General features: G+C 37.2%; 1 non-coding gene and 1 pseudogene across 1 annotated transcript; both read right to left on the bottom strand.

Moving 5' to 3' along the window:
• Positions 1 to 9,459: 9,459 nt before the first annotated feature.
• The window catches only part of LOC130682211 (putative bifunctional UDP-N-acetylglucosamine transferase and deubiquitinase ALG13), a 63,300-nt pseudogene continuing 46,985 nt past the window's right edge, over positions 9,460 to 25,774 (bottom strand).
• Positions 25,508 to 25,614, bottom strand: LOC130682232 (U6 spliceosomal RNA). The gene has a single exon (XR_008995449.1). It is a non-coding gene; the product is annotated as a U6 spliceosomal RNA (small nuclear RNA).

Raw genomic sequence — 25,774 nt, 5'->3', positions numbered from 1 at the left:
TGCTGGGCCAAGTGTGCCGTGACATTTCCATCCGGCTGTGAGGCCTCTGTCCCTTTAAGACTTTCAAAAATCACTTGCTTTTCTTTTGTCCCAGGGGAGCCGGCTGCAGGGACCTGCTCGCAGATTTTACTATCCCGTTTCCCTCGTATCCAGCGCACCATGCAATGTGTGTCTGTGCTCCCAGTGTGGATTACTAGGCCTGGTTATTGAGCAGTCCTGGGCTTCCACTCCCTTCCCGCTCTGACTCCTCCCCTCCCGCCAGGGAGCTGGGGTTGGGGAAGCGCTTGGGTCCCGCAGGCCGCAGCTTGTATCTTACCCGCTTCCTGAGATGCCAAGTCCTCACAGATGTAGATGTAGCCTGGCTGTTGTACTGTATCCTCTGGTGCCACTTTTAGGAATAGTTGTATTTGTTGTATTTTCAAAAATATATATGGTTTTGGGAGGAGATTTCCACTGCCCTACTCATGTCGCCATCTTGGCTCCTCCATGTTCTAGGATTTTTAAGCTCATTATATTTGTTTTATTCCCACTCTAGAGTGGATTTATATGTTTTCATTTATTGTCTGTAAGTTGTGGACTTTTTTGAAGCTATACCATCAGTGCTTATGGTACTTGAGACATGAATATATATTAATAATTATGTTTAAATATAAAGTTAAGTGAAATGCCCTTATACCAAAAGGTAGTTTTTCTTACCTGTGAAAAGTTGTGAAAGCTCTGTAGAAGCTTCCTGTTATTACACAAATGAAAGACAAACAATTTATGTAATAACAGAATGTGCCTGCAACTTTTGACCATTATAATCAAACTTCATAAATCCATGATTGATGCACATCTGCTTTACCCTCATCACTTACGGTCAAAAAGACTTTACAATTCCAAACAATCTTGCAGTGCCAAAAAAGATGAAATGAAGAGGTAACAATGGCATGCAGTGTGAAGGTCATTTTCACCAATTTGCAGCATATTTTACCCATTGGCTTTATCTATGAGCAGTTTTCAGGGCAACCTAACATCCCAGGAGCTGTACCTCAGCACATGCACACACACATACAAAGGCATCGCCCTTAGTGGCACTTGAATGACTGTATGGCAGTGTGACTTTTGTTTTAGCATTAAGTGGCCAACCACTTGCACATACATTTAAGAAAGGCTGGGACATTTTATGTCTTTCCTACAAAGTTCATTATATTCCCAAAATACTCACTGCCACTGGTTCCCTTGCAACCTAGAAACCCTCTTGGCAGTTCTCTGGTCTTATTCAACCTTTAAAACTAACCTTTGGAAGACAAGATAAAAAAGAGCCTTTGGATGTTTGTGGGGTGAACTTGAGGTACTTACATGGTGGTAGCAAGGAAACAGAAAAGCTTTCAAAGTAAGGACAAGTATGGATAGGCACTTGAAAACATAAGGCCACCAAACTGTCAAACATTTTAGCTGACCAAAATGAGATGGTGCTTCCCACAGGGAAAAAATATTTCTGGGTTAAAACATTATCAACATCATTTTCCCCCTCAAAAAAACCCAGAAGTGTAACAGTATATTAAAACTAGCTATGAATTGTTAATATTTAGGTTGAATTTCATATCATAGCAAGTTCTCCCCTAGTGATCACATATTCCTTAGTTGAACACATTAGACCCATAATACTATTACATTTTAAACTATGAAATATTGACTGGCTTTTCTAAATATGCACATTTGAGCAATTACTGGAAGGATTGTTTTCTCCAAGTTTTATCTAATAAATGAATTTTCCAAAACTTCATGAGAGGAAACAAAAGGAAAAATTGGTAGGTATGAGAGAAATCTAGATTCTACATCTGGTGTCATATTTTAGCCTCACATATTTGAAATAAACACATTAAGTGAGGGTATAGATGAGACTGATATTTCCATAAACATGCCAGAATTTACACACCCAGATGAATGTTGTTCTTTAGAGCAGTTTAACTGAAGCTGTACCCATATTCAAATTCTGGCATTAGTCAAATCACCATGGACTTCTGCTTTTGGGAGGACTTTCAAAATCCACAATATAACCTCTGAATATCCTCCATGGTAGAAAATCATCATCTTATAAGATTACATTTCTAGAAATGGTCAAAAGTAATTTTAGATCCATATTAGGTAAAAAATTGGGTGATCAAAATGAGTTCTACTTTTTCTGGCTCAAGTGATAATACACAAAAGGCATTTTGATAGGCACCACTATAAAACAGTGAGACATCCAGTCCTTTTTTTCTCAACTTAATATTGAGAAATCAACTTATTTAACTTTACTGGTTACAATTACCTTTACCCATTTAAAAGCGTATAATTCAGTGAATTTTCAGTTATATATATCCCTGGGATCACCACAAAAATCACAATACAAAAATTTCCAACACCCCTAAGAGTCCTTGTTCCTCTTTGCAGTCTGGAATCTAGCTACTATCAAACATGCTTGAAATGTGGGAGCCTTACCAGAGTAAGTTTATAGCCTCCCAAGGAGGAGACATGAGAAAATATGGTATTTAGGAATAGAACCTCCACTGCTTTGGGAAAGACCCTGAGTGAACCCTTGAAACATCTGTGTTTAACAGTAAAACACATTCCCAGTTTCGAAGGCTTATGTTGTAAACAAACCCAAAATTGGCAACCCAAAGCTTATTTGATCCATAAGGAATGACACTGTGTCACTAGACTCCAGCAGGAAGAAAAGCCCAGCTGTCAAAGAAAAATGGAAGGGAGAGTTTTGGGCTCCGGAATCTTTGGTAGCAGAAGTAGGCTGCTACTCTAGTAGGAGGACGGCAGCAGCTGAATTTTCAGGTCATTTGAAAATCACATGTCTGGACTAGGTATTTCCTGTATACGATCTAGTCACATGAAAGTACAGCTTGATCACTCTGTGGTCACACCTTGTAGGATTTCCTTTTACAACATGTATTAAGTGATCAATTTAAATAGCTAAAGCAATGTAGCCTGTTGTCCAACAAGCAGAGTGGTAACTGTGTTTAGTATACTTGGTCAAGAGAGGCAGAATTCTCAAGTGTCCGATAGGACCAATGGAACCAATGGCACTTAAAATGAATGCTGTGTCAGTTCATGAGGAAACCTCGAAACCCAAAGGGTTAACACATTAGTTAGTCTGTGGTTTTAATGTTAAAGGCAATCCAACTTGACAAATCGTTTTAAAAACTTTAACTGTTCAAATTACTCTTTTAGGATAGTAAAAGTAAAGCTGTATGTTCTCTTATTTCAACCTAAACACAAAGACTTTTTCAAGGAAATTTTAATTCAGACAAGGATAAACAGACACACCCTTCTCAAGTGAAAGAATTTTGTCCATCTTATAAGAGTGTGCACCAGCGGCAGTATTCAAGAAAATATCACTATTTAAACTTTTCACAGGATTGTTAAAAATATTTCTCCACAGGGTTGAAATTGAGGATGAAGAGTTTCTTCCCATTTGAAACAAACAATGTAGTTTGGAGGTAACATTTGATAGACGAAAAAGAACAGTAGAAAACCAGTGGTGTTTCATTCACTTTCTTAGCCTAGCTGGAGACCTCAATCACAAATCACCATACAGAAAATGTTTGCATCAAACTTAAGGTTAAAATTGTATCTCCTGAGCTTAACCATGAACATGGAAAATTTCAAATGTAGTTGTGTAAATCACACTTTGGCTTTGCAGAATACCATTTTGAAAACTAAAACCTCCTTGAGTAACTATAACTTTAAATACTTTCTGTAAGAAGTGCAAATTCAGTGTCATCCTTAAATGTGTTCAAAAAAATCTTGTTCAATAAAATGATTTTGTGTATTTTTATCTTCAGTATAAACAAAAATAGAGCATTCCATTTTTTCCCTGAAATGTACGGCTACTCAGACTAAGGTGTTTTGTTCCTTTTCCAATGTAATCATAGCCACCTATTATTAATAAACACTTATAAACAATGCATTTTACACTATCATTGAAACAGCAGAAACACTTAAAGGAGACCTCCCCATTCCCATATATTTGAAAAAATAGATGATTGAAAATAAGTATCATTCTAACTTGTGTTTCCCATTAAACCAAGCTGTGACTATTGAATATTTAAGAATTGAATAAGCATTTATAAAGAAGTTGGAGATGATGATATGACAGGACCAATACAGCTATAAAGCTATAGCTTACAACACGGAAAAAACTTACAGGCCTTCTCCTGGAAATTTCTTATAAGAGTACCCCAAATATGACACATGTTATACAGAACAGTTTGAATCTGTGGGTGAGAATACACGTAAACTGGATCAAGCGGATCATTATTAAACTAGTATAATCTGGGTACATTTGGGCAATATTTCCTCAAGTATCAGTTGACATTTCTTTTTAAGATTTTGTAGTAATAGACTTTTCAGCAATTAGCTTTCCCCTCATTAATTTAGATTCCTTAAGTTTTACTATCTTTTATTTTACTAATCAATATTAACTTTTAGGCCACCAGAGCACTGGTTAGCATACCAGAATAGCTTATTTCCCTTTCAGTCAAAAAACTCACTTCCAAGTCCTGGCCTAATTTCTTTTAAGCATGATTGGGTATGTAACATTTATATATTGGTTAGATAATTCAGGACAATTAAAAATTAATATCTGAAAAAGCTCTGCAACCAACATACACAATGAACTCCTATAACTCAATAATAGAACACAATTTGAATATACTTCAAAAGGGAATATATACAACTAGCAAATAAACAAGTGAAGAAATGCTAAACACAATCAGGGAAATGCAAATTAAAACCATAACAAGATATCACTTACTACACACCCACCAGAATGGCTAAAACCAAAAAAACTGACACCACCATATCTTGACCAGGATGAAAAGTGGAACTGTCATACATTGCTGGTGGGAGTGTAAACTGGCACTACTTTAGAAGAATGTTCTGCAGTTCCTTAAAAAACTAAATATACACCTAACTTAAAGACCAAGCAGTTCCATTCCAAGAGGAATGAAAACAAATGCTAATAAAGACTTGTACAAAAAGGTTTAGTTTTATTCATATCTAAAAGCTGGAAATGTCCCCGGTGTCCATCAACAGAATGGACAAACAATGGCATTTCTTTACAATGAATGCTGCTCAGTAATAAAAGGGAAATACTGACACAACATTGATGGGATTCCAAATACATTATGCTGAAAGAAGCCTTATGCAAATGAACACATACTCTGATTCATTTACATACACTGTGAAAAATAGAAACTAATCTATGATGGGGGATATATCAGAAGAACAGTGGTTGAATAGGGGTGGGGATCAGGGAAGCAGGAATTGGGAAGGAGCATGGGGGAATTTTCTTGAGTTATGGAAATGTTACCTTGATAAGAGCTTGAGTTTCACAGATGTGTCATTTGTCAAAATTCACTGCATCAAACACCTATTCATGCATTGCAGTGCATGGAAACTTTACAAGAGAAAAAAGAAAAAAACCTTTTAACACTGACTTCTAGTTAACAAGACGCATGCTGAAATATTTAAGGGTGAACTGCACTTAAGTTTGCAATTTTCTTTGTAATGCATCAAAAATAAAGATTTATGAGGCAGGTATAGTAAATGTTAATTGTAGAATCTAGGTGGTGGATATACAGATGCTCATTGCACAATTATTTCAACTTCCTATTACGTTTAAATTTTTTCAAAATAAAACACTGGAAAATATGCAGTGAGCAAAGGAAAAGAACTCGGTTAACAAAAGCCAGATCTACATTATGCTTCAAAACAACTAGGAGGAAAACTTTTTGGGTAGCTGAAACTATTTCAGCAGAGCTAAGAAATGAAAGAAAATTGAAACAAAGTTCAACTGCAGAAGTAAGCGAAACAACTGAATATAAAACGGTGGAGTTCTTTTTGGTAGGGCTATACATGTGATAGAACATTTTATTTCTATTGTGCTAAGAACACTTACCATGAGAGCTACCCTCTTAACATATTTTGAAGTGTAATACAGTATTGCTATCTAGAGAAACTAAGTTGTACAGCAGATCTCTAGAACTTATTCATCTTACATAACTGAAATTTGTCAGAATAAAAATCGTCACTTTGATCAGGCTAATATACCAACAAGGAAACAAAACATTCGTTATTTTGTTTACTAAAGTATCACTGACATACAATCTTATGTTAGTTTCAAATACAGTGGTTCAACATTTATCCATGTTATCTAGTCCTCATCCCCTCTAGTGCAATCGCTATTCGTAAACACTGGAAAACATTACAGAATCATTAATTGTATTCTCCATGCTGTACTACTGTTCCTGTGACCAACCTATAGTATGATTGTGAACTATTGTGCCCCTTAGTCCCCTTCCTCCAACCACACCCCCATGCTCCCCAACACCTCCCATTTGGTAATCATTAGTCACTTCTTGGTGTCCATGAGCCTCCTGGTATTTTGTTTATTCTGTTTTGCTTTGTTGTTATACTCCACAAGTAAGAGAAATCCTGTGGTATTTGTCTCCCTCTACCTGGCTTATTTAACTGAGCATAATACCCTCTAGATTCATCCATGGTGTTGCAAAACACATTAGTTTTTTTTTTAAGTCTAAAACTTTACTACCCCATTTCTAGGACAGGAACTTTTCTATAATTCTGTAAACAATATGAAAAGCCTGTATTACATAGTTTGAAAAAGCCAAAAGGTCCCCAAGAAAAGATCTGCCTGTTGATTAGGTACAAGGGCTGAACACTTACTTAACACCAATAATTCAATATTGTTAATCAGTAATATCTGGCTAAAATAGATCTTAACATTTTTATTGACTGGCCTGAATTCATAAGAATTGATTCAGTTTAACTTTAATATTGCTTAAATCACTCCATTTTCACACAAGTTTTAGCCAATTACAAGAGCCACCTACCAGGAAAGAGTTAAAATTAAAAAAACAAATAGCTGTTCAACAGTAAAGGATTTATTGGTTTCCAAGCTCTAGTCTGGCAACATTGAGAGAAAAGTGAACTCAGAGTGGTGGTGATTAGAAAACACAATGAAGCAGTAAAACCTAAAATGGTTTGCTCACTTCAATTAGTTTTAACTACAAATAATTGTCATGGATAAAAAAAAATTACTTTCTACATGTAGCTAGTGAATATTCTTCAGAATTACAGAATTTACCAATAGCTGCCTACAGCATAGGGTTGCCTTAACCCCAAGATATATTAACAAGGTACCTACCTATAGACATTTCATGTCACCCTCTCTAAAATCTTATGTTTAATTTTTAGTATTCAAACCACCTGATGATGTAACTGGCCTGTTGCTGGGCTGCTGCTTCCATACCTTTAGACAGTAAGCTATCATTGCGTTACATAGAGAACTTGGCCCAGTGCTCTGGGTGGAGGCAGAGACGCTAGTGCTCGACCTACCACCAGAGAACAAGCCGGGTAATAAACCCTTCCACCCCAGAGAACGTTTTGCTGTCAGTTTCTTTGGTCACACTGAATCCACAGCGAACTTGCCCAGGGATGAAACCCACTGGCAAGACAACAGGTTACCTCCATCTTCCCTACCCCCAAGACAATAAAAGGATCAGTGTATACTCCTTCATTATTTCTCTGAGAAGACTGTAATTCATAAACAAGGGTAGACTATACTTGGATGATTTAAACAGACCATACATACTGGTGACTTCAACACAGGTGACAGTAACAAGCTGATCTAGTAGACACCACTGATCCCTGGTTTGTAATTTAACAAGCATCTCATCAAATTGCATTAATTAGTAACAGACCACAGCAACCTACAAGTTTAAAATTATAAACAAACCAAGTGGAAGCCTAAGAAAAGTCTGCCTGTCTTAAAACCAGTTTCCAGGCCCATGTTCTCAAGACAAGACTACAACCATCTAAAACACCCCTTAGAAGCTGATTTAGTGAATCACTGACAGTTGAAGGTACAGGACAATTCACTTGTTGAGAATCATGTGTATTTCAGAAACATTAGCATACAAAAATGTTAGACAGAGACTTCTCCATGTTTTAAGCTTGACTAAAGTAAATCTTCCCTTAAAACATAAAATAATTTGTACCTGTATAAAACAGGAGATTAGCAGAGAAGCTAAAACACTAATAGACAAATTGTTATGAAGCCAGTACACGCACTGCCTTCCATCTCTCTTTACTAAAGTTGTCACATACTTGTACAAAAGGATTTAAGATCAAGGATGCAAAAACAAAACACAACCAGTTCCGTGTCTTATGAAGCACAAGCCTTAACTAGGTCACTGATTTGGAACTCATTAATATCCTTCATCTCGAGAACAGCACATTGAAGATATGATACCTTTTTTGAAATGGATTCCAGTCCAGTTCTTTCAGCTGTTACAGCAGCTCAAGTCACAAAGTCTCCATGTTTTTTGCCGGGGGTGTAACTCAAGGTTGGAAAGGACAAGCATTAATGATCTTAATATAAAGACTTTATAAATATTAAGACAATATAAATAACTTTTGTGGCAACCAAAGAATAGACTTTAAATAGATGTTTGTCAGGTGAGAAACTGCAAAGCATTCATGATCAATTAATTCTCAGAGAACTGACTCAGAAGAATCTTCTGGTCTTTAGGTAGATGAAAGGGAGAAGGCAGAAAGGCTGATGAAATACATCTCACAAAGTCAGAGACAAGGCAGGCCTGGAGAGATACAAGTCTAAAAACAAAAACTGAAAGAAATAACAACTGGAAGTACAGGATAATGAGAAAGTAAGTCTAGATCAAAGTTCCACAAGGAAGATACAGACTTAAAAAAAATGCAACCTAAAAAGAAACATTCTCAAGGGAAAACAACCAGATATGGTAGTAAAAGCACTGCAGTATCTTACAATCAAATAACATTTCAACTGGTCCCATCAATGCTTGCCATAAATTTGTTGTTTTGAAACCAAAGTACCAGTGGAAGAAAACATACTGGAACAATCAAATGTCTGTTACTCTTTGCTGCCAGGAAAAAGTGAAAAGAAAATCACACTAATTTTAGCAATTTTTAATGCAAATCTTATTCACTGCTTACTGAAAAGAACACCAATTCAGTAGTGTGCAGTAAAACACTTACATAAATCCAGTATTAAACCGAGCTTATGGGATAAATCTAAAGCACAGCACCATGTGCCTTTGATATGGTTATAACAGAACACAACTCCGTTCAGACAATTAAGAAAGAATTCAATACTGCTAGTTACCCAGAAGCAAACACTCTTGGTTTCATAAAAAAGCAGTTGTTGCACTTTTCATTGTTTAATATGGTATTTAATATCTGAACCAAGGATATAGTTCATGTGATTTATTCTTTTTGTCAGTTGGTACCATCAGCTAATACAAAGTTGACAAGCCTGCTGAAAGGAAAACAGTTGAATACAATGAAGTATGCTCAGTATGTGGCTAGCTGCACATCCACCTCAATTTCCTTAACCACAACCCAGAGAAATACTCCTTTATTTTAAAGTACTATTTTATACCAGAAGATAAAATAATTTTAAAGACAAATATAATAGTAACCACTCTAACCACCTAACTCAAACACTAACATAAAACAATTTTTAAAAACCAGAACAGCAAGAAAAATGGCAGTGTTAAGAATGCTTCATACTTCTGAATCTTACATATTCTGAGGTACATGATGAGAAGCTAATGGAGGTGAAGCAATATAGCCATCTGGCCCAGGTCTCATAGTACCATGAATATGACAAGAACCACCACATGCTGCACCAACAGGATGCCAAGAGACACCATAAGGATAATAAGGCACAACAGGAAGGCAGGATTCAACACCCAGCAAAGATGGCTGCCCAAAGGGATCTGACATCACTGGATAATAGACTGCTCCATGAGGCACAGGTGCACGGTCAGCATTTGGAAAAGTATCTGAAATAAAGAATGTAAACAGTATGCTTTATATACAAAGATACACAAAACACCAACATAAATGGATGATCTTACAGGTAAAAATAAAACTTAGCACTAACTATAGGAAATATCACAACAATTATGGTGGGAGCACTTTAGATATCAACATTGGTAATTTAAGACAGGTTATCAGAAGATTGTATGAAAATTTCCTAAGAAAGAAGTGTGTGTTGTGTGTATATAATATGTCAAATATATTCTACCTAGAGACAACTATCTCTCTGGGATCATTTAAGTACCAAAACAGACTAGATGCTACATTCTCTAGAGTGCTTCTAGTCAATTAAATTCTTTTAAGAGTCAGTTGCAATTAAGTTATTCAATAGCTTTCAGTGTAACACGTATCATCAAAATAACTATTCTGTATTTCTTAAGCAATTAAAAATTCAGGTGTCTAAAGTAGTGACTCTGTGGCATCTTACTTCACTAATGGACAGTGACTGCAATGGGGTATGGGGGGGACTTGATAAAATGGGTGAATGTAGTAACCACATTGTTTTTCACGTGAAAGCTTCATAAGAGTATATATTAATGATACCTTAATAAAAAAAACTTGGGTGTCTATACCACCTAGCCTATACTTTAAGGTAAAGGTCTAAAGAGTATCCTAAAAGACCAACAATTTAAGTGTCATGTCTTGAATGTCATAAAGATATTAGCATAATTTTAGTTTTACAGCACTTTAGCTACCTTAAGTCAGTTTTAGTGGACATAGATACTGTTCTGACCCTGCTATAGTGACTATATAAGTAGTAAATAAAAAGGAGTCCTTCATTACTTGGGATAACATAGATTAGCTCATTCTGTGAAATTAAGACTGCCAAGGTCTCATGGTTTACTACAATTGAAAATTTATAAATGGTACATGGTACAAAAATACATTAAAGGTTGAAACTTTTTAATTTTTATTACCACAGGCCACATCACAACACCAGACTAGGATTAAGATTCCATAAGGCTAAAGTTCCAAAACCATTAGTATGTTTTAAAATAAAAAGGGAAGGAAGGATATTCATATTCCTCACATGACCCCGACACAGTATACTTATGTGTTTAGTATATAGATACAGGGTATCTCTCTCATTTAGTTCTTAGAACAATCCTGGCAAATCAAGTATTTCCCATTTTACAGATAGTTAGGGAGGTTAAGTAACTCAGCCAAGATCGCCACCATCAAGCGAGCAGTGCTGGATGGGAAACAGATTTGGTTAGGTTAGTCTACATTCTTTCTTCCACCTCCTGCTGACTCTTTCCAAGGGCAGTCCAAAGATCCTGTTCTCAATCCTTCATATTGCCTCCTCACGTTATACTGTGAACTCATAGACAGAGCAACCATCTTTATGGTGTGGTACAACAGTCTGAGGATTCCTTTACATACTTAAAAATTTAGGATCTGAAATAGCTTTTGCTTATGTGGGTTATAACTATCAATATTTACTGTATTAGGAAATAAACTAAGAAAGTTAAGAATATTTAATTCATGTAAAAATAAGCCCACTACTGGTAACACAAAATTTTTTTACAGAAAACGATTTTCCAAAACAAAAATTGAGACAAGTGGCATTGTTTTACACTTGTGCAAATCTCTAATGTATGGCTGAATATAGACAGCTGGATTCTCTTATCTGCTTCTGCATTTAATCGATCATGATAATTTTGTTTTGGTTGGAGTATATGAAGAAAATCTGGCCTCATACAGATTTCTGGATGGAAAGAAGGGAAGTCTTCAAATAACTAGCCATTCCAGATAATTGTAGATAACATCTGACACTACACCCAAACTAGGTAAGTGGTAGTTTTTTAAAGGTCGGTAGCAATGTGGACTTTTTGTACTCTGTCAGTATTAAAATACAGTTTTATCATGTACTTTTGAGAGATGTTACAAAATCATGCACAGGTGACATTATACATTGGTAAAAGAGAAAATATTATTTCACTGAGATATACAGATCTCCCAAATGTTGACACACTTCATTATACAGTGTAAAAAAACGACATTCATTAATAGACCCATCTATCTTATTATGAGAGTTAATATAAGGAAGCTATCAAACTCATAGTGGAAGACAAGTTTTCAAAAATTTTAATTTTAATTCAAAAACTGTAGTTGTTACCTTGGACCACAAATACTACCAGTACTTCTATTTTACTTGAAATGACAGGCTCACATTGTTCATTTGAGAAAATGTCTGCCAGATCCCCAAGTCTGAATAACCATAGTCAGTCCATCATTTTTTCAAGTAAACATAGTGTTCTATGAAAAAAGCTAGTTCAGAGCAGAACTCAACCTCACAAATCCTTTTAAGGTAGTCATCAATATACAGTGTTTATTACTACTTACCATTTTGTTACACAGAATAGGTACAATTATTCAATGATAAAGATTTAATGGAAATAAGTGTATCTTTGATGAAACAAAAAATAAAACTGGCATTTTTTTGTATTATGGGTGTGGGAATGAACAAGATATTGATTACTAGCACATAGTTTCATTGCTCCTGCCTTAATTTGGGGCTTAGGCACCAGAAGTTTTACCCACCACTGATTTTTGCACCCTCAGTGCAAATATAACACAGTGAAAGAGACCATTAAAATCTGTGTATGATGATGAATACTTTGGGCCTCATGGATCCCTTAAAAGGGTCTCACAGACCCTAAAGGACACACATAGCATGCTTTGAGAAACACTGCTCTGGTATATAGACCTAATGAAATACCTGAAGACTATTATTTACAATAAAATCTAATTGTCTTTCTTGCAGGCAATCTTACTATATACTCACCACTTGCTGATGCTTCTGCCTGTGTGCCATCTTGGCTCTCCACCTCACTGTACAACTGAGAACTGGTTTGGTCTGCCAGAGAAGGTGTCTCAGTATAGCCTGGATAATTCTGCACATGAAGCTGCCGCTGCTGGTGCATATATGGCACATAGACCAAGGAGTGCCAGTAGTTGTGGTGATAGCACTTAGATAAGAGAGGGAAAACACACATACTTTACGGTTACCTTTTCTTAAAATAGTATGGTTACTCACTTAAAAAAAAAGTTGGGCCATGATTTTTAGGTGGGGTAGCAATGACTTTTTGACCTAAAAGGTATTACGTTTAGTAAATCTATTCTCTATTATAACTCTTAGGATATTTTCCAGCTTCCCAATCTCATAGTTGGACCTAGAAATTCTTTTAAGAAAGCATCCTAATTAGAGATATACACATGACCTGTATACAAAGATGTCTTTTATAGCATTATTTTTAAAAGCAAAAAAAGAATGAACAACACAACTATTTCACAACAGGAAACAGAATGATGAATTCAAATAGAGGCAATATGAAAATGCTGTAATAGAAAAAAAGTGCTCACATTGTTAACTTAAAAGTTTATAAGATTATATGGCAGCACATATTTTGTAAAATAAGTATAAAAGCTGTAAGGAAACATCAGTGTACAGTGGTTATAATTTGGCTGTTTTAGCATTTTTGAGATTTATCCCAATGAATGCTATTACTTTTAATATGAAAAATCATTAAAATATCTATTCTGCATTTATTTGCATTCCCATGATGTAAAATGCAGAATATTTTAAAATGCCATACCTTGTGGAATGAGTTACATTTCCATATGTGACTATAATAAACTAACATAACTGAAGGGGAAAAGAGTATATTTTTCAGTTCTTGAAACTACATTTAAGAATTATAATCTTGATGAACAAAACACCCTCTACTACTGAATTTAAAAGTGTGTGACAGTCGGAGAATATAGTTTTCTGGAAATGGTATGTCCAAGGTTTTAGAGAAATACATGTTTGGAAATATGAACTATTCTGAGCATTATCCAGGAGACTGGATCATTCACCAGACCTTAAGATGTATTATTCCTTTTCAGTAAATATGCCATCTTGTTGTATCAGAAGTCAAGTGTATTTCAGGGAGAAAATGATGGCTGAAATGATAAAACAGGTCTTTCCTGAAATCAGAGACACCTGTCAGTGACATTAACATATCTGTCAGTAAACCCCTTCAACAATTCAGGGTAGTGAAATCAGTGTTTGGCAATTACCTATGTATATGAACACTTTAAAAATAATAGAGCTGGCACTTCCTGGATGGGGCGGAAGATGGTGGCGTGAGTAGAGCAGCGGAAATCTCCTCCCAAAACCACATATATCTATGAAAATATAACAAAGACAGCCCTTCCTAGAATAAAGACCAGAGGACACAGGACAATATCCAGACCACATCCGCACCTGAGAGAACCCAGCGCCTCGCGAAGGGGGTAAGATACAAGCCCCGGCCCCGCGGGCCCGAGCGCCCCTCCCCCCAGCTCCCGGCGGGAGAAGAGCAGGCAGAGCGGGAGGGAGACGGAGCCCAGGACTGCCGAGCACCCAGCCCCAGCCATCCGGGCCAGAGTGCAGGGCCCTCGATACTGGGAAAACAGGGCAGCAAGAACAGTGAGCAGGCACTGGAGGCTGGGCGACAGAGGACATAAGAAAAGCACGCGATCATTTTTTTTTTTGCTTTTTAGCTGCTTTGTTTTGGCGAGCGCTTTTTGGAAGGCTTAAAGGGATAGGGACCCCAATACTAGGGAAACAGGGCAGCAAGACCGGTGAGCAGAGGCCTGAGGCTGGCACAGAGAATAAAGAAAAACGAGCAACTACCTTTTTTTTTTTAATAAAGATTTTTTTTGCTTGTTTTTTTAAATTAAAAAAAATTTTTTTTTTTTTGGTGGTCGTTGTTTTGTTTTGGCAGCTGCTTTTTGGAAGTCTTAAAGGGGCAGGGCGGATCACTTAATCCAGAGGTAGGGAATCCGGGATCTCTGGGCACCCTAACCCCTGGGCTGCAGGGAGCAGGGAGGCCCCTTACGGAGATAAATAGCCTCCCAGCAGCTCCTGCTCCAACACGACTCCACCATTTTGGAGTAGCTGCCCAGCCAGGCCACGCCCACAGCAACAGCGGAGATTAACTCCATAGCAGCCGGGCAGGAAGCAGAAGCCCTGTCTGCGCGCAGCTGCGCAGCACAAGCCACTAGAGGTCGCTGTTCTCCCAGGAGAGGAGGGCCACAAACCAACAAGAAAGGAAGTCCTTCCAGCCGTCACTCGTCCCAGTTCTGCAGACTATTCCTATCACCATGAAAAGGCAAAGCTACAGGCAGACAAAGATCACAGAGACAACACCAGAGAAGGAGACAGACCTAACCAGTCTCCCTGAAAAAGAATTCAAAATAAGAATCATAAACATGTTGACAGAGATGCAGAGAAATACGCAAGAGAAATGGGATGAAGTCCGGAGGGAGATCACAGATGCCAGAACGAGATCGCAGAAATGAAACAAACTCTGGAAGGGTTTATAAGCAGAATGGATAGAATGCAAGAGGCCATTGATGGAATCGAAATCAGAGAACAGGAACGCATAGAAGCTGACATAGAGAGAGACAAAAGGATCTCCAGGAATGAAACAATATTAAGAGAACTGTGTGACCAATCCAAAAGGAAAAATATCCGTATTACAGGGGTCCCAGAAGAAGAAGAGAGAGGCAAAGAGATGGAAAGTATCTTAGAAGAAATAATTGCTGAAAACTTCCCGACACTGGGGGAGGAAGTAATCGAACAGACCACGGAAATACACAGAACCCCCAACAGAAAGGATCGAAGAAGGACAACACCAAGACACATAATAATTAAAATGGCAAAGATCAAGGACAAGGAAAGAGTGTTAAAGGCAGCTAGAGAGAAAAAAGTCACCTATAAAGGGAAACCCATCAGGCTAACATCAGATTTATCAACAGAAACCCTACAGGCCAGAAGAGAATGGCATGATACATTTAATACAATGAAACAGAAGGGCCTTGAACCAAGGATACTGTATCCAGCACAACTAACATTCAAATATGATGGTGGGATTAAACAATTCCCAGACAAACAAAAGCTGAGGGAATTTGCTTACCACAAACCACCTCTACAGAACATCTTACAGGGACTGCTCTGAATGGGAGCACTCCTACAAAGAGCACAGCACAAAGCACCCAACATATGAAGAATCGAGGAGGAGGAACAACAAGGGAGAGAAGAAAAGAATCTCCAGACAGTGTATATAACAGCTCGAAGAATCGAGGAGGAGGAACAACAAGGGAGAGAAGAAAAGAATCTCCAGACAGTGTATATAACAGCTCAATAAGCGAGCTAAGTTAGGCAGTAAGATACTAAAGAGGCTAACCTTGAACCTTTGGTAACCACGAATTTAAAGCCTGCAATGGCAATAAGTACATATCTTTCAATAGTCACCCTAAATGTTAATGGGTTGAATGCACCAATCAAAAGACACAGAGAAAGAGAATGGATAAAAAAGCAAGACCCATCTATATGCTGCTTACAAGAAACTCACCTCAAACCCAAAGACATGTACAGACTAAAAGTCAAGGGATGGAAAAACATATTTCAAGCAAACAACAGTGAGAAGAAAGCAGGGGTTGCAGTACTAATATCAGACATAATAGACTTCAAAACAAAGAAAGTAACAAGAGATAAAGAAGGAGACTACATAATGATAAAGGGCTCAGTCAAACAAGAGGACATAACCATTCTAAATATATATGCACCCAACACAGGAACACCAGCATATGTGAAACAAATACTAACATAACTAAAAGGGGATATAGACTGCAATGCATTCATTCTAGGAGACTTCAACACACCACTCACCCAAAGGATAGATCCACCGTGCAGAAAATAAGTAAGGACACGGAAGCACTGAACAACACAGTAGAGCAGATGGACCTAATAGACATCTACAGAACTCTACATACAAAAGCAGTGGGATATACATTCTTCTCAAGTGCACATGGAATATTCTCCAGAATAGACCACATACTAGGCCACAAAAAGAGCCTCAGAAAATTCCAAAAGATTGAAATCCTACCAACCAACTTTTGAGACCACAAAGGCATAAAACTAGAAATAAACTGTACAAAGAAAGCAAAGAGGCTCACAAACACATGGAGGCTTAACAACATGCTCCTAAATAATCAATGGATCAATGACCAAATCAAAATGGAGATCCAGCAATATATGTAAACAAAAGACAACAACAACACTAAGCCCCAACTTCTGTGGGACACAGCAAAAGCAGTCTTAAGAGGAAAGTATATAGCAATCCAAGCATATTTAAAAAAGGAAGAGCAATCCCAAATGAATGGTCTAATGTCACAAGTATCAAAATTGGAAAAAGAAGAACAGATGAGGCCTAATGTCAGCAGAAGGAGGGACATAATAAAGATCAGAGAAGAAATAAATAAAATTGAGAAGAATAAAACAATAGCAAAAATCAATGAAACCAAGAGCTGGTTCTTCGAGAATATAAACAAAATAGATAAGCTTCTAGCCCGACTTATTAAGAAGAAAAGAGAGTCAACACAAATCAACAGTATCAGAAACGAGAAAGGAAAAATCATGATGGACCCCACGGAAATGCAAAGAATTATTGGAGAATACTATGAAAACCTATATGCTAACAAGCTGGGAAACCTAGGAGAAATGGACAACTTCCTAGAAAAATAAAACCTTCCAAGATTGACTCAGGAAGAAACAGAAAATCTAAACTGACCATTTACCAGAAACGAAATTGAAGCGGTAATCAAAAAACTACCAAAGAACAAAACCCCCGGGCCAGAAGGATTTACCTAGGAATTTTGTCAGACATACAGGGAAGACATAATACCCATTCTCCTTAAAGTATTCCAAAAAATAGAGGAGGAGGGGATACTCCCAAACTCATTCTATGAAGCTAACATCACCCTAATACCAAAACCAGGCAAAGACCCCACCAAAAAGAAAACTACAGACCAATATCCCTGATGAACGTAGATGCAAAAATACCCAACAAAATATTAGCAAACCGAATTCAAAAATACATCAAAAGGATCATACACCATGACCAAGTGGGATTCATCCCAGGGATGCAAGGATGGTACAACATTCGAAAGTCCATCAACATCATCCACCACATCAACAAAAAGGACAAAAACCACATGATCATCCCCATAGATGCTGAAAAAGCATTTGACAAAGTTCAACATCCATTCATGTTAAAAACTCTCAGCAAAATGGGAATAGAGGGCAAGTACCTCAACATAATAAAGGCCATCTATGATAAACCCACAGCCAACATTATATTGAACAGCGAGAAGCTGAAAGCATTTCCTCTGAGATAGGGAACTAGACAGGGATGCCCACTCACTCCACTGTTATTTAACATAGTACTGGAGGTCCTAAGCACGCCAATGACACAAAATAAAGAAATACAAGGAATGCGATTGGTAAAGAAGAAGTTAAACTGTCACTATTTGCAGATGACATGATAAAAAACCCTAAAGACTCCACCCCAAAACTACTAGAACTGATATCGGAATAAAGTAAAGTTTCAGGATTCAAAATCAACACACAGAAATCTGTGGCTTTCCTATATACTAACAATGAACCAACAGAAAGAGAAATCAGGAAAACAATGCCATTCACAATTTCATCCAAAAAAATAATATAAATAGGAATAAACCTAACCAAAGAAGTGAAAGACTTATACTCTGAAAACTACAAGTCACTCTTAAGAGAAATTAAAGGGGACACTAACAGATGGAAACACATCCCATGCTCGTGGCTAGGAAGAATTAATATTGTCAAAATATCCATCCTGCCCAAAGCAATATACAGATTTGATGCAATCCCTATGAAACTACCAGCAACATTCTTCAATGAACTGGAACAAATAATTCAAAAATTCATATGGAAACACCAAAGACCCCGAATAGCCAAAGCAATTCTGAGAAAGAAGAACAAAGTAGGGGGGATCTCACTCCCCAACTTCAAGCACTACTATAAAGCCATAGTAATCAAGACAATTTGGTACTGGCACAAGAGCAGAGCCACAGACCAATGGAACAGACTAGAGAATCCAGACATTAACCCAGACATATATGGTCAATTAATATTTGATAAAGGAGCCATGGACATACAATGGCGAAATGACAGTCCCTTCAACAGGTGGTGCTGGCTAAACTGGACAGCTACATGTATAAAAATGAAACTGAACCATTGTCTAACCCCATATACAAAAGTAAACTCAAAATGGATCAAAGACCTGAATGTAAGCCATGAAACCATTAAACTCTTGGAAGAAACCATAGGCAAAAACCTCTTAGACATAAACATGAGTGAACTCTTCTTGAACATATCTCCCCGGGCAAGGAAAACAACAGCAAAAATGAGTAAGTGGGACTATATTAAGCTGAAAAGCTTCTGTACAGCAAAAGACACCATCAATAGAACAAGAAGGATCCCTACAGTATGGGAGAATATATTTGAAAATGACACATCCGATAAAGGCTTGACGTCCAGAATATATAAGGAGCTCACATGCCTCAACAAACAAAAACAAATAACCCAATTAAAAAATGGGCAGAGGAACTGAACAGACAGTTCTCCAAAAAAGAAATACAGATGGCCAACAGACACATGAAAAGATGCTCCACATCGCTAATTATCAGAGAAATGCAAATTAAAACTACAATGAGGCATCACCTCACACCAGTAAGGATGGCTGCCATCCAAAAGACAAACAACAACAAATGTTGGCGAGGCTGTGGTTAAAGGGGAACCCTCCTACACTGCTGGTGGGAATGTAAGTTAGTTCAACCATTGTGGAAAGCAGTATGGAGGTATATCAAAATGCTCAAAACAGACTTACCATTTGACCCAGGAATTGCACTCCTAGGAATTTACCCTAAGAATGCAGCAATCAAGTATGAGAAAGATCAGTGCACCCCTATGTTTATCGCAGCACTATTTACAATAGCCAAGAATTGGAAGCAACCTAAATGTCCATCGATAGATGAATGGATAAAGAAGATGTGGTACATATACAGAATGGAATACTACTCAGCCATAAGAAAAGGGCAAATCCAATCATTTGCAGCAACATGGATGGAGCTGGAGGGTATTATGCTCAGTGAAGCAAGCCAAGTGGAGAAAGAGAAATACCAAATGATTTCACTCATCTGTGGAGTAAAGGAACAAAGGAAAAACTGAAGGAACAAAACAGCACCAGAATCACAGAACTCAAGAATGGACTAACAGGTACCAAAGGGAAAGGGACTGGGGAGGATGGGTGGGTACGGAGGGATAAGGGGGGGGAGAAGTAGGGGGGTATTAAGATTAACGTGCATGGGGGGGTAGGAGAAAAGGGAGGGCTGTACAACACAGAGAAGGCAAGTAGTGATTCTATAACATTTTGCTATGCTTCTGGACAGTGACTGTAAAGGCGTTTATAAGGGGGACCTGGTATAGGGGAGAGCCTAGTAAACATAATATTCGTCATGTAAGTGTAGATTAGTGATACCAAAAACAAAACAAAACAAACAATACAAAAAAAGGGCAGTTCCCATTTGGTAACCTCCAATGAGTTCTACACAAGGGTATAAAGGGCATATAAAAGTGTAGGGAAAGGGTCTCTTTGCGTTTATACAGAAGATCAAAGCCTAATTGGGCGACCCTGAAAATGAACTAAGATATGATATGAAATAGAACTTCCAAAATCAGCACTCTCTGGAAGACACATGATCATCAAAAAACCCCAACAACTATCCACGCACTGCTACAGCTGTAGATGCACCCATCCCACCGGTTCCTGGACTTGCCATGGCAATGAAGGAGATATCTAAGCTGGCCTGTGCATAGAGTAAAACAACAAATTTGACTGGATCTATACTGTTGGAACTCAACCAAGAATTAGGAGAAGTGCAAATTGTAGCGCTCCAAAATCTTACAACTACAGACTATTTACTGTTAAAAGAACATAAGGGATGTGAACATTCCCCAGGAATGGGTTGTTTTAATTTGTCTGATTTCTCTCAGACTGTTCAAGTTCAATTGGACAATATCCACCATATCATAGGTAAGTTTTCACAAATGCCTAACGTGCCTAACTGGTTTTCTTGGTTTCACTGGAGATGTCTGGTATTTACAGATATGCTTTGGTTATGTAACTATACTCCTATTATGTTAATGTGTGTGTGCAATTTAAGTAGTAGCTTAAAACCTATACTTGCTGAAGTTACTCTACAAGTAGATATGTCAAACAAATAATCTTCCCATGTTTTCTTCCACCTGCTACTTCTATAGCTTTTCTTCTTCCTCCCTAATTACAAACCTTAAATAGAATTCGTGCCTCATATCAAATTTACCAAGTATCATAATTCTTCCAAGTGGTAAAGATACCTCAAGACAAATGCTGGGCATAGAAGCCACAGGGCATAAATATGCAAAGAAGTAAAAAGCTAACCATTTCAAACAATAAGGCTTCTCTCTCACTTACCAACTTAACATTTCCCTGTATGGCCCCGGAAGATGACTGGTTAGCCAGAGACGGGTAAGATTCCTCAAGGGAGGAACAACCTAAGACAGGCACAGTCGTAGGGGGGTCATCAGGTGAGAAATTGGGGATCAACAGAGGTGAGGCTTAGAACCTCACCCCCCCTGTTCTGAGAGAAATCTTCTGCATACGTGGATGTTTTATTGCCCTGGTCTAGCTTGGATTAACACATAGTCTACAGGCACACACCTGATCATCTACATTTGCTCTCTTACAACACTAAACTATGTTTTCTACCTTTATCTTGTATCTACCTACCACTTCAGCATTTTATTAAAAATAATAATAATAAAGAGAGAAATGTGGTATCCACATATAAATCAAGTATAAAAACCAAATGAGTATTCATATTTGAACTGACTGTTTATAGTTCATAATGCATGAGCAAAACCGAAAGTTTCTGTGATGACTGCCCTTGTACTGTTCACTATGTAACTTATTCATTATGTAAGAATTTGTTCTCCATGTAAGAACTTGTTTGTTATGCCTCAGAAAATTGGAGACTGATGAAAATTAGGCTTGGGGTGGATTAATGCTTGTGCATTGAGCATTGACTCCCCTATACAGAACTTTATTGTTGTTAACAACCATTTGATCAAGAAATATGAGAGATGCCCTCACACACACACAAAAAAAGGACAGACTTCCAATGGTAAAATAAATAAGTAACCGGGATGTAATATATAGCATAAGGAATATAGTCAAGATATTGTAACAGCTTGGTAGGGTGATAGCTGGAACCTAGAATTATGTATATAAATGTTTTATCACTGTGTTGTACACTTGAAACTAATGTAATGTAATACTGTGCGTCAACTACCCTTCAATAAAAAATAATTATCTAAAAAAAAAATAGAGCTCTTTAAATGTCTTTGAATTACTCTGATTACTTTTCCAATGAAATGCAGAAATAGTCATAAAAATGTTTTAAGTATGGATATATAATCCATTTATTATTTTGAGACAGAACAACATAATGAAGGATTGGCATATATTAAATGTGGAGGCCAATATATGCCAAAGCTGGGGTGTTTAGAGCCCCTACTCACCATAATTTAACAACTATTTTTAAGAGAAACTGAAGCACTATGAGACTAAAGTAGAAAACTGACCTGTATCACCTTCAGAGATACATTATTAAAGACAGGAATAAAACTTTTACGCCCCTGTCTGTATTCTTGGCTATTAAAGTTCAAGAGTCTGCTTATCAAAACAGCCTCATTTTTAATACAGACTTTATCAAAGCAATTTTAACATGACTCTTACCTGCAATCCCAGATTGAAATAGTACTGCAGAACTTTCATATCTAAAATTAAAAATTTGAATTTTAGTGATTACATGACATAAGCAATTAGAACACTTAGAAGCTTTTCTTTGAGTATTAAGGTAGATACCTTTTCAACACATTAACATCACCCTCAATTCTCCCTTAGTAAATGTAAGTGACTACTTACCTATCACTATAGAGACCATTTTCTGATCCAAAGTTTAATTTACCAAATATGTATTTTATTTCTATTCTTAATATTAGGCAGACATTACAGGAGTGCTACTTTGGCTAATATTTAGAAAAAATCCAGTAGAGGTATTTTCTTGCTTGCCTCAAGGCTAAAATTTTACTTTAATACCAATCTACTACATAATCAATCATATTGGTCCTCTATTAATGGAGCTCCACACTGTACAAATGAATGCTCTCCCAATGCTAGGATTAGTGATGCCTTTTGTGATAAGTGTATGAAACAATTCATCTTGCTTTTGTTTAACATGAGCAATTTACAACCACTAGAACTCCAAAAAAGGAGGCAATTAAGAAGGTAACTCAAAAGAAGTTATACCCTAAGGTGATAAAATATTTCCAGACCAGAACTTAAAATATTTCACAAGTGAACAAAAACTAGATGTATGGTAGTAGGGGAAAACAGTCATAGCATTCCCATTCTCTCTCTGTATTTATCTTCACTGACTGACCTGGAATACATACACATTCTCATAAATAAGGTAACGTGTTCCACTAACAAATGAACTCTCAGAAAACAACTTTCTTAACTTGGAAACTCTAAGTAAAAACATACATAACACCACTTTGAAGAATCAGCTTGTATTTTGACAATTTTGTGAGAGTATAGTATAAAGCCTAAAGCTCTAGCTAAAAAATATGAAAAGATAATAGCAGGAAAATCACAAATGGCATGAGATTCTACTCCTCAGCATACTTGTATACAAATATCCTCAGCAGAAACAAAATAAAAAATGAACAAGTGGGACTACATCAAACTAAAAAGCTTCTGTATGGCAAAGGACACCATCAGCATACCAAAAAGGCATTCTACAGTGTGGGAGAATATATTTGTAAGTGATTTATCTGACAAGGGGTTAACATCCAAAATATATGAAGAGCTAGCATGCCTCAACACCCAAATAATAAATAAGCCGATTAAAAAATGGGCAGAGGATCTGAACAGACACTTCTCCAAAGATGAAATTCAGATGGCCAACAGGCACACGGAAAGGTGCCCCACATCGCTAATTATCAGGGAAATGCAACTTAAAACCACAATGAGGAATCACCTCACACCAGTTAGGAGAGCCAACATCCAAAAGACAAGAAACAACAAACACTGGTAAGGATGAGGGGAAAGGGGAGACCCCTACACTGCTGGTGGGAACATAAACTAGTTCAACCATTGTGGAAAGCAATGTGGATGTTCCTCAAAACACTAAAAATAGAAATACCACTGAACCCAGTAATTCCACCTCAGGAATTTACCCGAAGAAAACAAGATCCCTGATTCAAAAAGACATATGCATCCCTATGTGTATCACAGCACTATTTACAAGAGCCAAGATATGGAAACAACCTAAGTGTCCATCAGTAGAAGAATGGATAAAGAATATGTGGCATATACACAATGGAATATCTTTCAGCCATAAGAAGAAAAGGAATCCTACCATTTGCAAACAACATGGATGGAGCTGGAGAGTATTATGCTCGTGATATAAGCCAAGCAGAGAAAGACAAGTATAAATGATTTCCCTCATTTGTGGAATCTAACAACAAAGCAAAACTGAAGGAACAAAACAGCAGCAGACTCACAGACTCTGATAAAGGACTAGGGGTTACCAAAAGGGAGGGGTTGTGGAGAGTGGGTGGAAAGGGAGAAGGGAATTAAGGGGCACTATAATTCACAGGCACAGTATAGGTAGGTCATGGGGAAGGCAATACAGCATGGAAAAGACAAGCAATGACTCTATAGCATCTTACTACACTGATAGACAGTGACTGCAATGGTGGGGGGTGGTGTGGACTTGATAATACAGGTGAATGTTGAAACCACAATGTTGTTAATGTGGAACCTTCATAAATGGTGTATCTATGATTCTTCAAAAAAATATCATGAGCAGTATTATTCACAATAGCAAAAAAGTGGAAACCCAAATGTCAATAAACTAATACATAAAAATGCAGCATATTCGTACAATGGATTATTCAGCCACAGAAAAGAATGAAGAATAGATACATGCTACAATCATGGAAGACTTTTGAAAACACTATACTAAGTCAAAAAAGCCAACTTCAAGAGGCCCCATATAGCATGATTCTACTTATATGAGATGTCCAAAACAGGCAAATCTATGGAGACAGGAAGTAGAATAGTGGCTGCCAGGGATGAGAAGGAGGAGTGACTAATAATGTGGATAGGGTTTCTTTTTGGGGTGATAAAAACATTCTGGAATTAGTGATAGTTGCACATATTTGTGAATGTGTTAAAGACCACTGAGTTGTAAACTTTAACTGGGAGACTTTTATGGTATGTGAATTATAGTTCAAGCTGTTAAAAATAAGTGGCACAGTAAAGAGCATAAAAATTCAAAAAAATCATTTTGAAATGCAATAGGGGATTATCATGAAAATGACTAAGTGGATGGAGAGAATTTCAGTGGAATCACCATCTCAGAAGCAGAAAACCAGGTGAATAGAGTTCTTGTAAAGTAGGTGCTAAGGTTCAAGTTTGGGGAAAAAAAGTAGGAGGATATACGGTTCAACTATTTTACACAAAACTAACAAACACCTATGAGCCATCAATTCCACTGCTAGGTATTTACCCAAAGGAAATGAAAACATGCTCGCAAAGACTTTTTTTTCCTTCTTTTTTCTTTAAAAAATATCTAACGCTTCACGAATTTGCATGTCATTCTTGCACAGGGGCCATGCTAATTTTCTCTGTATCATTCCAATTTTAGTATATGTGCTGCCGAAGTGAGCACTCAAAGACTTTTATGAGAATGTTCATGGAAGGTTTATTCATAAGAGCCCCAAACTGGAAATAGCCCGGATGTCCATTAATAGAATGGACAACCTGTGGAATATCCATGCAATTAAATTATACTGGTAAGCAATGAACAACCATTGGTACATATGCAGCAA

The sequence above is a fragment of the Manis pentadactyla genome, chromosome Y (genome assembly GCF_030020395.1).
Source record: "Manis pentadactyla isolate mManPen7 chromosome Y, mManPen7.hap1, whole genome shotgun sequence".
Lineage (NCBI taxonomy): Eukaryota > Metazoa > Chordata > Mammalia > Pholidota > Manidae > Manis > Manis pentadactyla.
Note: the sequence above shows the minus strand (reverse complement) of the source record. Positions and strands in the feature narration are given on the sequence as shown.